Source organism: Gymnodraco acuticeps, unplaced genomic scaffold (genome assembly GCF_902827175.1).
Source record: "Gymnodraco acuticeps unplaced genomic scaffold, fGymAcu1.1, whole genome shotgun sequence".
In the NCBI taxonomy this organism is placed as follows: Eukaryota; Metazoa; Chordata; class Actinopteri; order Perciformes; family Bathydraconidae; genus Gymnodraco; species Gymnodraco acuticeps.
The window spans coordinates 4,120,113-4,136,442 of record NW_022990274.1 but is presented as its reverse complement, the minus strand read 5'-3'; the positions used below and the strand labels follow the sequence as shown (position 1 = coordinate 4,136,442).

General features: G+C 39.2%; 1 protein-coding gene across 5 annotated transcripts in view; it reads left to right on the top strand.

Annotated features, from left to right (window-relative positions):
- LOC117549523 (PTB domain-containing engulfment adapter protein 1) overlaps window positions 1-16,330 on the top strand; it is a 154,670-nt gene that overhangs the window by 52,995 nt on the left and 85,345 nt on the right. The window lies entirely within an intron of this gene.

Here is a 16,330-nt window from a genome sequence, read left to right as displayed (position 1 = left end):
AGCCTTCACTGGTTAGCACCTGCATGGACAATTACATTACCGGCTGTTGGGTGGATAGACATATCCGTAATCAATCAGCAATCTTCTCGATGTCGTTTTTACTTGATATAAGCGGTTAGCGGTAGTGTCAGCTTGAAGCAATCAGTGTTTCTTGTGTTGTTGATTGAAGAAGGAATGACGTTTCCCATGTTCTAAAAAGGGAAATTACACCTCATTATAGCCAGAAACAATCACTTTTCTTCGTCAGTCTTGGAATTAGAACTGCCACCATTAGCCCATTGACAAATAAATAATGGCCAACTGTTTAGATAATTGCATAGTCGTTAAAGGATTTCTTTGATAAACAGTTGTCAGAAAATGCTGCCTTCAGACTCTCAAATGCTAAGATGACCTCTCTTTATACCATATTAAATTGTTTTTCTTTAGGTTTTAGACAAAACAAGACATTTAATGAGACCATCTTGGAATTTTTTGGAAATCGGGTTGGATATTTTCGCAGTTTTACCACAATTTCTAGACCAGACAATACATCTAGAAAAAATAATCAGCACATTATAAAGAAGTAGTAATTATTTGCAGCTCTACCCGGCATTCACTTGCAGTATCTGCAAGTTATATAATTTTCTGATTGTATTTCTTAGAAATAATGTTGTTTCCCATGTTCTACAAGTTGATTAATCTAGTCATACTTTAGTCAAATGCCAAATAATTGCCAATCGTCAACTATTTAAAGCATGCCTAATCAATACATATTTTTTCATTTAAATATGCCAAATGCAATTGTCGGCCTCTTACAAAGATTTCCAGATTTTCTCTTAAAAAAAAATCAAATTCAAATGAATATCTTTTGGTTTATGACATTTAAGGACATTAACTTGGACTTTGATGAACTGGTGTTTTATTGCTATTTCATCATGATCTTTAGACCAAACAATTATTAAAACAAATAATTGGCATATTAATCCACAATGATAAGTGGTGAGTCGTTTCTTTTAGCTCTACATTGCATTGAGTAGCAATATTTACCAGTTAAAACATTTACACACTTTTTTTAAACCAGCAATTCTGTGACATAAAGCCCGGCCTCTTGTTTTCAATGCTCAGGTAGCTGCTTTTAGCATCAACTCTATGACAACGGGAGAAAAGCTCTCAACTGCTTTGAGTGTTACGCTCAGCAGGGGACTTTTTGTTGTCTGTCGGAAACCTCTAAACCACATGAGACAACAGTAGAATTCACTTACACACTCTGAAGTAAAAAGGTTTACTGCACATGCTAAGCCTTGCTCAGCAGAGGCGGAGATGAGGAGCGCTTTGATGTTTACCCCAAATCAAGGCGGTGTGCGTTAAGTAATGTTTTATCAATAATACAAATCCCCTTGTTGCATTTTGGTTGTCAGCCAGCGGTCTTGCTCTCTGCACACGGGGGGAGATTAATTCAGCTTGGCTCGCACGGTGACACAGTTCAACGTAGCTTGGCTGAGGTTGACATGGAATATCAGTTAGTGTTGAACTGGGTCAGGTGGTACATTAAGCCCCTTTTCTTCTGAAGCAAAGGAGAACAGTGCCACATCAGAATTATAGTCTTCTCCGATGTGGTATATGACATGAGCACAAACAATGTCTGCACCTCACATTTCTCAGACTGCAATATGCTTTTCAGACCTTTTTTTCATTCATTACATGTCCAAGTAAATGTTCTCCTCCCGATGAGCTCTGGAGGATGCCTGCCTCGCAGCTCCAATCGAGGTGATGGAAATATAGTTGTTCACCTCCTGGGTCTTTTGTGTATGTTTCAATCTTTCTAGGAACATTTTACTCAACAACTCTAATAACAACAGTCAACACAGTAAGAAAACGTACTGATAAAAAAAGAGCTTATCAACATATATATTGTGTTTAAAATGCATGTGTCGGACTCATCTGGGATATAATGCATTTGCCATGCCTGTAGTAGTTTGTAGTTCATATTGTTTAGTGTTCTCTATATGTAGATGTGCAGACTATTAATGTGTATGTAAACTGGCTCGTTAGCACACGAATAATTTAGATTTGACTGTCATCATTTGACACTGTATGAAATCCACCATATAATATAAAAGCGCATATAGTAGATATTTAATAGAATACACTCTGGAAAACAGCAGATGAGAGAACAGGGTTTCCACTATGTCAATGCAGTACCAATTCTTAAAGGGGCCCTATTATGCTTTTTGGAGTTTTCCCTCTCCTGTAGTGTGTTATAAAGGTTAAAGGCTGAAATCCCTGTGTTCCCTCCAGAGGGAGTTTCTCTCCCACACACTCCCCTCCTGCCTGAAATATATCCATTGGACCCCTTTGTTTACTTCCAGTGCATAGTGACATCACTAGCGCTTCTATTGGCTAGCGCTCCAACACATTGTAAGTGATTTGCTAAGGGGCAGGACATCTCAAGGCAGTTGACAAATCACAACAGAGCTGGCCAGCTAACAAATCAGAGGAGACTGGGCTCTGGTTTCAGACAGAGGGTGAAAAGAGGTGCTGCAGCACAGGTAGTATGAGAGAAATAAAGAGCTTTCTGAACATTAAAGCATGGAGGAGACATGTCCCAGTAGAGGAACAACATACAAATATAAGGATTATTATTATTATTATTATAAATATGAACCTGGAAATTAGCGTTTTCGGGCCCATTTAAGCTTTCAGTGATATTGCATAATCTATAACAGCAGTTGGAGATTTCTGTTTATTTATTATTTTTGAGCACTTCTTATCCTTGTTGTACATGGTTGAAATCTCAAGAGCAGCGAATGGACTTTTTTGTTCATATGAATTCAGAAAAAATGGCATTCATTGATAAAACCTTGACCTTCTGCACTCAGAGCAGTTGTTATGAGAGACGGTGACGGTTTCTACACGGACCACTATTGCGGTAAGCATGTTGTAACTTCCGGTTGTTGTTGTCATCTCCGGGTATCCCGTGTGCCTGTTCTGTTGCTGATAGCTTATTATCTTAACTTAATCGATCGTTTTAAAACTCTTGATCACGGCATCTGCCTGACGTTGTAATCACACGTTACTACAGCTTAAGCACTCACAACTCTCCTTCTCTTAGCGACTGTAACTCCACAGTTGCCTACACTATTTTCGGGTTTGCTAACGGTAGCTACTTTAGCTTGATAGCTAGCCATGGCTCTTTCCCCACCCTCGGGTGCTATTTCCTGCTCTTCCTGTCTCATGTTTGGTTACTTCTCTACCTCCTTTACTGGTACCGATACATGTGTTAAATGTAGTATAGTTGTTAGGTTGGAGGCGGGAATCATAGCCATAGAAGCCCGGCTCCGCATCTTAGAAAGTCACTCAGCTACAGTAAAGCCCATGTTAGCCGGTGCGGACCGGCAAAAGGTAGCTCCTATTAGCCGTCCCCCGGCAACTCCCGAGCAGCAGGGAGACTGGGTGACTGCTCAGAAGGGGCTTAAAGCGAAACCCGCAGGTTCCCACCAACCCGTTCACGTATCTAACAGATATTCCCCACTCAGCGAGACACCTGCTGAGAAGCCAACTCTGGTTATTGGTAGCTCTATTATGAGACACGTGAATTTAGAGACCGAAGCCTCCACAGTCACATGCATTCCGGGGGCCAGAGCGGGCGACGTTGAGGCGCATCTTAAACTGCTGGCTAAAAATAAACGTAAATACAGTAGGATTGTTATTCACGTCGGTGGTAATGATGTTCGTATACGCCAATCAGAATGCACCAAATTTAAAATGCAATGTGGCGTCGGTGTGTAGTTATGCTAAAACAATGTCGGACACCGTAATCTTCTCTGGTCCCCTCCCCAATCGGATCAATTCATGACATGTATGCATGTCATCATTTCAGCGCTGGTTGTCTTGGTGGTGCCCAGCAAAATAATTGGACAGCCTTCTGGGGAAAACCTGGTCTGATTAAGAGAGACGGCATTCATCCTACTTTGGAAGGTGCAGATCTCATTTCGGCAAACATTTCAGAGCTTTGTGGACGTAATCCATGACAAACTGGAGTTGAGACCAGGAGGCGGAGGCGCAGTCTTACACGCTTCTCTGCGCTCTCTCCTAGGCAGTCATCCATAGGAATCCCGAACCCAATAAAATACCCAATATTAACGGTGTGTGTGTCTGCCCAAGGACAATTTAAGGTAAAACCTAATAGAGGTGTCACACATAATAACCTAATAAAAGCAAATTTAACAACTACTACAGTGCAACAAAACAGGAAGATTAAATGTGGTCTCTTAAACATAAGATCTCTAGCATCTAAAGCAATATTGGTAAATGATTTAATATCAGATTATAATATTGATATATGCTGTCTCACTGAAACTTGGTTGAGACATGAAGAATATGTCAGCATAAATGAGGCCACTCCACCCAGCCATATCAATACTCATATTGCCCGAGGCACGGGCCGAGGAGGTGGAGTTGCAGCAATCTTTGACTCAAGTTTACTTATCAATACTAAACCAAGATTAAATTATACCTCCTTTGAAAGTCTTGTTTTTAGTCTTACGCATCCGACCTGGAACATTTTGCAGCCAATCTTATTTGTTACAGTGTACCGTGCACCAGGTCCTTATTCAGAATTCTTATCAGAATTCTCTGAGTTTTTATCAACTTTGGTTCTTAAAACAGATAAAGTAATTATCGTAGGTGACTTTAATATTCATGTTAACGATGATAAAAATAGCCTTACTGTTGCATTTAACTCTATATTAGATTATGTTGGTTTCTGTCAGTGTAAATAAACCACTGCTATAATCACACTCTCGACCTTGTTCTGACTTATGGTATTGAAATTGAGCAACTATTACTCGAACCGAATAAATCCTGCTTTATCCGACCATTTTTTAGTAACTTTTGAAGTACTGTTACTAGACTACAAAGCATTAGTCAAAAGCTCCTGCAGCAGAAACCTATCTGTTAGTGCTATAGCCACATTTAAGAAAGAGATTCCACCAATACTTAACTCGATAGCATGTCTGCATGTAGGGGAGGAAACATATACAAAATGTACACCACCCCAAATTGATCATGTTGTTGATAGTGCTACAGATGCGCTGCGAATAAAATTAGACTCTGTTGCTCCTTTGAAAAAGAAGAAAATAAAACAACATAGATTAGCTCCATGGCATAATGCCGAAACCCGCAAAATAAAGCAAAAGTCGAGACAACTTGAAAGGATATGGCGTTCCACTAAACTTGAAGAATCTCGTTTAATTTGGCATATTACTCTCAATGAATATAAGAAAGCACTGCGTAAAGCGAGAGCAGCCTACTACTCTTCATTAATAGATGAGAATAAGAATAATGCAAGATTTATTTTCAGCACTGTAGCCAGGCTGACAGAGAGCCACAGCTCGATTGAGCCTTCTATTCCCATAGCACTCAGTAGTAATGATTTTATGTGCTTTTTTAACGATAAAATTGTTACTCTTAGAAACAAAATTAATGACCTCTTGCCTTTGACCAGTATAGTGTTATCAACAGCTCCCGGAAACGTAAGTTCTAATATTACACTAGATAGTAAACTAGAATGCTTTTCAGCCATAAACCTTGAACAATTAAATTCAATGATTCTCTCTTCTAAACCATCAACGTGTATGTTAGACCCAATGCCAACTAAGCTGTTGAAGGAAGTTTTTCCATTAATTAGCACTTCTTTATTAAATATTATGAATATGTCTTTATTATCATTATGTTCCACAATCATTCAAAGTAGCAGTGATAAAACCACTTCTTAAAAAGCACAACCTCGATCCAGAGGTTTTAGCCAACTATAGACCTATTTCTAATCTTCCGTTCCTCTCAAAAATTATTGAGAAAGCGGTCGCAAAACAGCTGTGTGATTACTTAAAAAACAATGATTTATTTGAAGATTTTCAGTCTGGCTTTAGAACACATCATAGCACAGAGACAGCTCTGGTTAAAGTCACAAATGACATTCTAATAGCCTCTGACAAGGGACTTGTCTCTATTCTTGTTTTGCTCGATCTCAGTGCTGCATTTGATACTATCGACCATGATATCTTATTGCAAAGACTAGAGCACTTAGTTGGCATACAGGGAACTGCTTTAGACTGGTTTAGGTCCTATCTATCTGAACGCTCTCAGTTTGTACGTGTCAACGATGAATCTTCCACGCAAACCAAAGTTAGCTATGGAGTGCCACAGGGCTCAGTGCTCGGACCTATTTTGTTCACATTATATATGCTTCCGTTAGGCAATATTATAAGGAATCATTCTGTAAACTTTCATTGTTATGCGGATGATACTCAACTATATTTATCAATCAAGCCTGATGAAATTAATCATCTAAATACAATTCAAGACTGCCTTAAGGACTTAAAAACGTGGATGACCTTACATTTTTTGATGTTAAACACGACCAAAACTGAAGTTATTGTACTTGGCCCGAAGAATCTACGAAACAAATTATCTAAGGATATACTAACTATGGATGGCATTCATTTGGCCTCCAGTGAGACTGTAAGGAATCTTGGTGTTATATTTGATCAGGATTTATCCTTTAACGCATAAAATCAATTTCAAGGACCGCCTACTTCCATCTACGTAACATTGCAAAAATCAGGCATATCTTGCCTCAAAACGATGCAGAGAAACTAGTCCATGCATTTGTTACTTCAAGGCTGGATTATTGTAACTCCTTATTATCAGGGAGTACCAAAAAGTCAGTCAAGTAGCTTCAGCTGATTCAAAATGCTGCAGCTCGTGGACTAACCAGAGTTAGGAAAAGGGACCACATTACTCCTGTTCTGACTGCCTTACACTGGCTCCCTATAGAACACAGGATATAATTTAAAATGCTTCTTCTCGCCTACAAAGCCCTTAATGGGCAGGCGCCATCTTACCTTAAATAACTCATTATACCCTACTGTCCTACTAGGGCATTGCGTTCCAAGAATGCAGGGTTGTTGGTTGTTCCTAGAGTCTCTAAAAGTACAATGGGAGCCAGAGCCTTTTCTTATCAAGCTCCACATTTGTGGAATCAGCTTCCAGTTTGTGTTCGGGCGGCAGACACCCTATCCGTTTTTAAGAGTGCACTTAAGACCTTCCTTTTTGATAAAGCTTATAGTTAGGGCTGATTAGATTCAGCCCCTAGTTTTGCTGATATAGGCTTAGTTTGTCGGGGGACATCTTACTTCTTCCTTCTCTCTGTCTATACCTGTGTACTCTCATGTTCCGATTAACCCAGCTTCCCCAAATGTCTTTCTTTTTGGTGTCTATATACGCCGGGATCCGGAGTCATGGATGATCATGCGGTCCTGTGTCCTGCATCGCGAGCCCTGGATCTTGAGTCGTGGCTGTGGTCCTGGATGGATATCCTCGTGGATTCATCTTCCTATTATACACACATGCATTTCCAAACATTTGGACTACCTATGTTGCAAATGTATTATCTTTTCAATTTACACACGGCATCTATTGCACGTCTGTCCGTCCTGGGAGAGGGATCCCTCCTCTGTTGCTCTCCCTGAGGTTTCTCCCATTTTCCCCTTTAAACTGTGGGTTTTCTCCGGAAGTTTTTCCTTGTACGATGTGAGGGTCTAAGGACAGAGGGTGTCATATTGTCATACTGATATTCTGTACAAACTGTGAAGTCCACTGAGACAAATGTAACATTTGTGATATTGGGCTATATAAATAAACATTGATTGATTGATTGGTTGATTGATTTATTGATTGATTGATTATCATCTGAGGTGTTTTCATCCTTATCCAATATTTCCACTGAATGGCACGGTTTCTAAAGGTTTTGAATGAGCGGATAATCGAACACAGAGTTACAACACCTCAGACCTCTGATTGGTCGTAGTGAATTGTCACTTGGGGTACACAAGACGTATTGCACAATCTAGCCATTTTCAAATAGCCAAGCTAGCGTCATTATGTATTATATTATTATGTTTTGCCAAAGCCATGTTGTAGAACCTGCGTGCAATTGACTAAGTCCAGCCTTTTTTCTTTGTTTGGTTGCCGAAGAAAGGATCAAGTGAGGGGCACTTTGATATGATGTCATGAAAGCTGAGAATTCCTTCAGTCACTTTAGTCCAGTTGAGCAGAGCCATATTATGCAGTGGAAACAGCATTTTTAACCATCCACTTCTGTCGTTTCTTTCTAAAGATGCGCTTAAAAGTGCATCCAGAGAGTCCCTGGATCCCAAAATGCAACCCATATAACCCTCGAATCAAATGTTGGCATAAAGAAAAAGTGTCTTGGCCCAATTAAAAAAAACTCACACAAAAAACACTTTTCCATTCAAAGGATAATCAGTGATCTGTAAGTTGAAGTCTTTACATTAATACTATTAATAAACGCTCTTCACAGTGGTGTATTTAAAGGCCCTTTAATCTTTTCCCGTCGTCATTGCAATGCTATAAGAGCATTAATGTACCGTGAAAGATGAGCTATTTAGAAGCCAAGAATCACAAAGTCTGTGCTCGTTATTTTGAGCAACCTATTTTCTCCGATGACTCATAGCTGATGCAGTTTGACTCTGTAGTTCCTCTCTCAGGATTCTGCAGACTTTAAGTGGCCAGCTCGTACCCTCTGCACACACAGAACCTGCAGAACATCTGCCAGGTCCGGACCCCCAGGATGTGTGATGGGTCAGAGCCAGTCTGCTGCTATCTCTGGGTCCCATGTGTCTTATCTACCACTGCCAGCTTGTTACACACTGGATCTGTGCGGCTGCCCCATGATGCTTTTCCCTTATCGGTAGACTTTTAGAGCCGAGGGGAGAAAAAGGTTCTTTCGGAAACTTTGTTTTTAATGAGGATTGTTTTATGGTAGTGTACGATCGTATGTGCTGCAAGGCTTGAACTCAGCCATTAACCCTTTGCATTCTAAAGAAACGGTCCGCGGTCTACATTAGTATTTTTTCTTATTGTGAAGTAATCACCTGAAGTGTTCTTAAAAGCTCAAAGTCTGTACAAACTGAGCTCAACGGCTTTGGAAGTCATGGAACCAAACTTATTTGTAAAAGTAGAACAATTAACACAAAAACATAATGTTCCAAAAAAATGATATGTCTGATGCAAACAAACTTTTATGTTATTAACATGTTTGTCAGCAAGACTGCAATCAATGTTAAATAGCTCATGTGATGTGAAAATGTATCACATGACGGTTGCATGACTTTTCGTGACCGCTGCTAAGATCAAGGCAGCTACTGTAGTTCATGACAACATTTAATAGTCACGGAGCCAAGAAGTGCCAAAATAACTCATTTCTATGTTTAGGACTTATTCCTGCATTACTGTATTGGTTAATCCAGTAATATGTCTCCGCGCCTCCTCTGACCTGCATTAGAAACAATAGGAAGAACTGATTCCAGCATGTGATTGGATTTATTTAAGTTATCCCTCCTTTCCTGGATATATTTCTCAGGTCAGATTGGATGTCTAATCCCACAGTATTATTAGACCTGTTATAATCCTTTTGTTGGCTCTTAATCCAATTACACATTCCCTCCTTGGTCTGCAGCCCTGGCCCTCTGAGGAGTAGGATTTGAGTATTTTGGGAGCTCTTTTGTTGAAACCTTGAGCTGGGTTCATATTCTGGGCTTGTAAAGCCCCTCTGAGTCACATTTCATATCGGACCATACAAATAACGTTGACTTGACTTGAAATACGATATGAAGGCCCGCTTCTTTGAGTTTGTTTTGGAGTCGACTTTGTGCCGAGCTGTCAAAACTTGCCTAAGAAGATTAATCCAGCAGACCTCCCTCTTTCATAACAGGAACCCGCCCCTGTCCTCGGGACTTCCAGCTTCTCATTGCCAGCAGATCGTAATTATGATTTTTGGGTGATTGGCTTCCACTAATGAGGAGGAACAGGGTGAATTAATTTCAGCTGAACGGGTCTGTGATCCTCTGCCATTTTCCTTCACATGACTCTCCAACGTGCCGTTATTACAGGGAAGGGAAAACGCAGCAAACTGAAGCCTTTTTGACTACTTTCCTTCGAGCTAGAAATCAAACTATATGTATTACTTAACCATGTAATTAATTGATGTGTGAGCGGCATCCTAAACACCTGTTTTCTTGTTGAGATTTATTTTGTGAAACCACATTTCCGGAACTCATTGCTTGAGGGGAAATCTAAAATGTATCTATTCTGCTTCATTATTCAGTGCTATATTTACCACAATATGTCACTTCAACACACTGAGAGAATCCCTCAGCTGCAGACAGATGGGCGACAAAGGATTATGTTACTGTAGCTTTTGTTTTCACTCAAGGCAAAGCAAGGCAAGTTTATTTATATAGCACTTTTCAACACAAGGCAATTCAAAGTGCTTTACAAAAAATGAAAGACATTAAGAAAATGGCATTTAAAATCAGTCATTAAAAAGAAAAGCTAATAAAATAAACATTAAAAGAAAAAATACATGGATAAAAGTTACAGTGAGATCAATTAAACATTAAAAGAAAAAATACATGGATAAAAGTTACAGTGCAGTCTAAGATATGAATAGTTTAATTAAAAGCAGCGACAAAAAGAAAAGTCTTCAGCCTGGATTTAAAAGTAGTCAGAGTTGCATATTTGGAGCATAATAACTGAACGCTGCTTTACCATGTTTAGTTCTGACTCTGGGGACAGAAAGCTGACCAGTCCCTGAAGACCTGAGAGATCTGGATGGTTCATAATTTAGCAGGAGGTCAGAAATGTATTTTGGGCCTAAAGCATTCAGTGCTTTATAAACCAGCAGCAGTATTTTGAAATCTATTCTTTGACACACAGGAAGCCAGTGTAAAGACTTCAGAACTGGAGTGATGTGATCCACTTTCTTAGTGTTAGTGAGGACTCGAGCAGCGGCGTTCTGAATTAGCTGCAGCTTCCTAATAGATTTTTTAGTGAGACCTGTGAAGACACCATTGCAGTCGTCGAGTCTACTGAAGATAAAAGCATGGACAAGTTTTTCCAAATCCTGCTGTGACATTAGTCTTTTAATCCTAGATATATTCTTTAGGTGATAGTAGGCTGATTTAGTAACTGTTTTAATGTGACTGTTGAAACTCAGGTCAGAGTCCATGACTACACCTAGATTTCTGGCTTTATCTGTTGTTATCTGTTAGCTCAGCGCTAACTTTTATACATTCTGACTTGGCTCCAAAAACCATTACCTCAGTTTTATCTTTGTTTAATTGAAGAAAGTTCTGACACATCCAGTCATTGATTTGTTCAATGCACTTACTCAGTGTTTGAATTGGAGCATTGTCTCCTGGTGAAGTTGTTACGTAGATTTGTGTGTCATGCATAGCTATGGTAACTCATTTTGTTGTTTTTCATTATCTGAGCCAGTGGTAGCATGTAGATGTTAAAGAGAAGAGGCCCCAAGATCGAGCCTTGAGGAACCCCACATGTCATATTTGTCAACTCAGATGTGTATTTACCTATAGAAACAAAGTTGTTTATGTCCTTTAAGTAGGATTCAAACCAATTTAGAACTGTTTCCGAAAGTCCCACCAAGTTTTCCAGTCGGTCTAGTAATATGCTGTGGTCAACAGTGTCAAACGCAGCACTGAGATCTAATAATACTAACACTGAATTTCTGCCACTGTCTGTGTTTAAGTGGATGTCACTCAGATGGAAATGACATTATGATTTGAGTTATGGAGTATATTTATTCTCATGAAATAATGCAAGCAGGCTCTGTCGTTAAGACTTGAATGAATTTGTTACTCAATAAACATGGGGTGGGTGATATTGCAATAATTTTACAACACATTATTAGTTTATATTAAGATAAGGAAATTGTTCTGTACATACGGTTAATACATGGTTTAAATAACCATATAGTTATGCAATACATATGATTATGTTCTGCATCACTTGAGAATACAAAACAATTTCACAATAATAACATTTCAAAGTTTTACAGGTGCTAATAAATAATCAAGCCATTAAAATGCCAGCCTGACATCTGTCATAATAATATAAAGATTAGATTAGAATCTTTAATGACCACACAGCCAGGCTGGTGGAATTCGTGTTCAGTGCAGAGTATTACAGCTTGTTCCACACAATTCAACATACAATACAATCAAAGCAATCAAAACATCACAAAAGTATTTACTTTTGGGTACACAGTACCTAAAGGGAAGAAGCAAGAAAAGCATTGACTTTTCTGCCAGCTATTGCTCTGCTTTTATTTAAAAAAGATGACAAGATAATGTTGAAATGGCTGGAGATCATAACACCAGATTCAGATTTTCCAAAAGCAGCTCGATACTTTGAGATCGCTATAAACCGATTTCAAATTAAACGTTTATTTCTATAGCACAATATCACAAAACACCTTTGGCTCAGTGGGCTTTACAGAATAATAAACATAGATGACATTGGAAAATATAGTTAAAATTACAAAACAATTATAAAAAACTTGATAGAACATGAAATACAAATAAAATAGTTAAAGGTGGGGTATGTAATTTATTTCAGAAACACTTTTTGTTACATGGAATGCTCTTAACATCCCGATAGCAATGAATATATTAAGTGCTTCTACAATAAATACATTACAAATGTCATCTGTGGAAGCCGTAGCACTGTAAAAAGCACGACCAATCATCTGAGCCGGCCCGGCTAAAATAACTGGATGGCCTACCTGCCTGTCAGCCTTCCATCTGTGCACAAACTTATCTTGTGCCCTCATTGGTCATGTGCGCGTTTGTGTGTGTTGGAGGAGGGGCTCTGTAAGGAAGTGGCAGATTTTTTCCGGCTGTGTATTTTCAAATTCTAGCGCACTCGAGCCGGTTTCTCCAAAATTACCTACCCCACCTTTAAGAATGAAACAAGATAAAATAAAACAAAACGACAGTAAAAACAATAAAATAAAATGTCATCAAATGTAGGACTCAGGAGGACAAGCATAGGGAAATCTAAAACCAGCTAAGGAAATACTTTATAACAAAGGAAAGTATTCAACAAGCTCTTAAACCTGTTAAGCCCCAAGGACCTCCTCGACGGGTCCTTTTTTTTTTCACGACACTGTGTCTCCGGATTTTAATATTTAAGAACCTATTAATGTGTTATACCAGATTAACGGGAATAATCTCAGCTAACTGACAATACAAACCATTTTTACCAAATCAAAACACAAGTCTCATAAGAAGCATCTAAATGACCCCTGAGCGAAAAATGCTAACGCACTTTGGCACAGAACTCAAGATAAAGATACCCTTATTACTTATCGTAGCTGCACATACAAGATATCCGATTAAAGCTGAGGTTCCACAGATTATTTAGGTATATAGTATTATCACTAAGTGATCCGAACTCGCGACAGGGGCAGCAAACTCAGACATCACAACACGTACCTTTACGAAGCTTTTACGGGAGATCGTCTCACCGTAGCTGTCAATCTGATCAAAAGACTTGTTCAATGGCATTAAAACGAGAAAAAACGCGGCTGATCGGTTGATCCATAGGTTGCTATTGTTTCTGTCGATTTTTTTAAAAGTATTTATAATCCATAATTCCATTTTATGTAAAAATCGGAGAGTAAAAGTTATCTGCTAATGGTAGCCACCAGAGTTATCGCAGCTTCCGGCAGTCTCACACACACACACACACTACCAAATAAGGAGTATGTGGGAGTTCCCTTCGATTCCATTGGCTCTGACGGTTAGAAAGATATGTCAATCAGCAAAATCGAGCAAGGGGGCCCAGAGATATGGAAAATCCACCCAAATCACCCCAGAAGTGTTTTTTTTGCTAAATCTCTCTAAAAAGGTCAAATTTCACTTGTTTTGCATCAATCTTGATCAGTGTTGTGCTAGTTACTGAAAACCAGTAACTAGTTACCATTACTAGTTACTTCATGTCAAAAGTAACTCAGTTACTTTACTAGTTACTTACACCCAAAAGTAATGCGTTACTGTGACAAGTAACGTTTTCGTTACTTGAAAAAATGTCTCCCATTAATGCCCTTATAGCCTTCATTTCAGTACTGTTATTGCATTGGAGAATAATACAATCTGTTGATCAACTTGACATGCATTATATGCAATCCGGATTGCATCGATATTAGCTGGCTTTCCATTTTTGTATATTCTTTCTCCAGGTAGTTGGAAAAAGTTTTCCGTCCCATATGCCGTGTGCCGCCCGGACATGCTATCATGCTAACTAGCTCCCTGAAAGCGGGTGACTCCACTGTAGCAATAGCCTGCATGTGTTCTACAACATACCGTGCAATGGCTTTATCGACTTTTCCCTGGCCAGCAGTCCCTTGGTTAAAATCCAGCCGCTGTTGCTTAGGTGGAGGTGGAGTGGCGTCGGCTGAGTCTCTGTGGTCTTAGCTACTAGCTTCGTCCCAGCATGTTGTTTTTGTAGATGTTTTAAGAGATTTGAATGACTGGTTTGGGCAGTAGATAGGATCTTTGACCCGCCAGGACACAACTTACATTTAACTAAAACGTTCTTTTCTTTGTGCTCGACAAAAGTGAAATAGTGAGAATATCTCCAGGTGGAGAAGCTAGACTTGAGCTCCGCCGCCGCCATGATAGTCTTGTTAGTAAACAACACAAACACGCCCACGCATGTGACACAGGAAGTATCTAAGTACATTTACTCAAGTACTGTACTTAAGTACAGTTCTCATCTCTGTTCGCCTGGCTGTTGACTATATAAAAAAACTAACGCAGTAACGGAGTAACGCACCATGTAGTAAGGGTACAGTTACAGTAACGCGTTACTTGTAACGCGTTAGTCCCATCACTGATCTTGATACAGGGTACTTATTATATGTTGTCGTTTGGATTCCTAAAGCTTTTAGTCTACCATCCCATCATTCAAGGGTGGTTTTCACTATAAGTAATTTTTCTTTTTTGGACGGACACAATCATTTACATTTTTTTACTGTGTTCAATCTGAATTTACTTTAAAATAAAAACATCTATATTGATTCTGACTCTTCTACATCCGACTCACAGATGTAACCTTGCTTTGAGAAAAAAGATTATTAATTTAACCCTTTTAGAAGGGAAGATATGGTCATTTGTTCTGGGAATGTCATTTTCGAGCCTGAGACCTGAAAAACAGGCTCGGGGCATCTTGGACACTGTCTGCCTCCCTAATGCAATGCATTATATATGTTTTGCATTCCCTTTTCCTTGGACTTATGCCAGTAAACTGCATCCTTCACTCGTTAGATTTTTGCTGCTGTAATCAATTGAGGTATAATATTACCATCTTTAGCAACATGAACTCGCGGAGCAAAGCAAAGGTTATTATTAACTCAAAAAATGATGCTCCCAATGACTCGCTTGCTCATTTGAATATTTCAAAATGTGTGTGCATGGATGATCTGCAGCAGTATCACTCAGCACTTATTAATGCAGGATCTTCCACATGTATGCTCTCTCGTTGCCCTTTACATCTATCCCCGAATGTCGTTTCCCACAAATCGCTCCTGCACTTTCATGATAGCTTGTCAACACTACAGGGTAGCACTTAATAGAAAATTCTGACCCTCATTTATCAAGTGAAGTAACCTACAACCACTTTCATCTGGAAAGGATAGTGCCCTTTTTTTAAATAGTAATTACCAACCCTCGAATGTTAATGAAAAATCCCAAGGAAAGAAACTCAAGGGATTGCACGTCTAAAAAAGACGAAGGACACATTGCATTCAAGTAGAGTGGACCGGCCATCTTATTGTTTTTGATCTGAGTTCTGAGAAGCATTTCATTGATTTTTGTTCCTCAACATTGCATTTTTGAGAATGATTGATCAATGTGTTTGTTTGCTTTCGTTCAAACCATTAATAAACACTGACAGCTCACAAATATCCCCGGCTGACACTGCGCTGTAAATTCAATAGCCTATATGAGCAGAAAATGCTTTATAATATTGAACAGAAGGCTCTGCTTATGGTGCTTGAATTGTGTGCTACCAGTGAAAAGAGCTGAGTCAGCACCTCAGTCATCAAGCACACTGTAACGTAATAACTCTGGTGGAATAAAGTTTATATGATTATGTTTTGTTTTTAACTCTAACCCAAGTCTCACCGTTTTTTAACACAAACCTGCCCAGTGTGTTCCAAGTTCTCATTTGTAATTTTGTAATTTGGATGGTCTGATCTATACAATTTTGCAAGCTTTAAAAGGTGTACACCAGGGGCGAACCGTGTCTATCACAACTGACCCTTCTGTACACACACACACCCCCCACCATTATAATGTCCGTAATTTCACTGAATTGTTGTCTTGAAAAGGGTACTCACAAAACTAATTTGCAATATATGCGGGTGGCGGGGCGGTTTCGGTATTGCACGTCGCGGGTAAGGGGC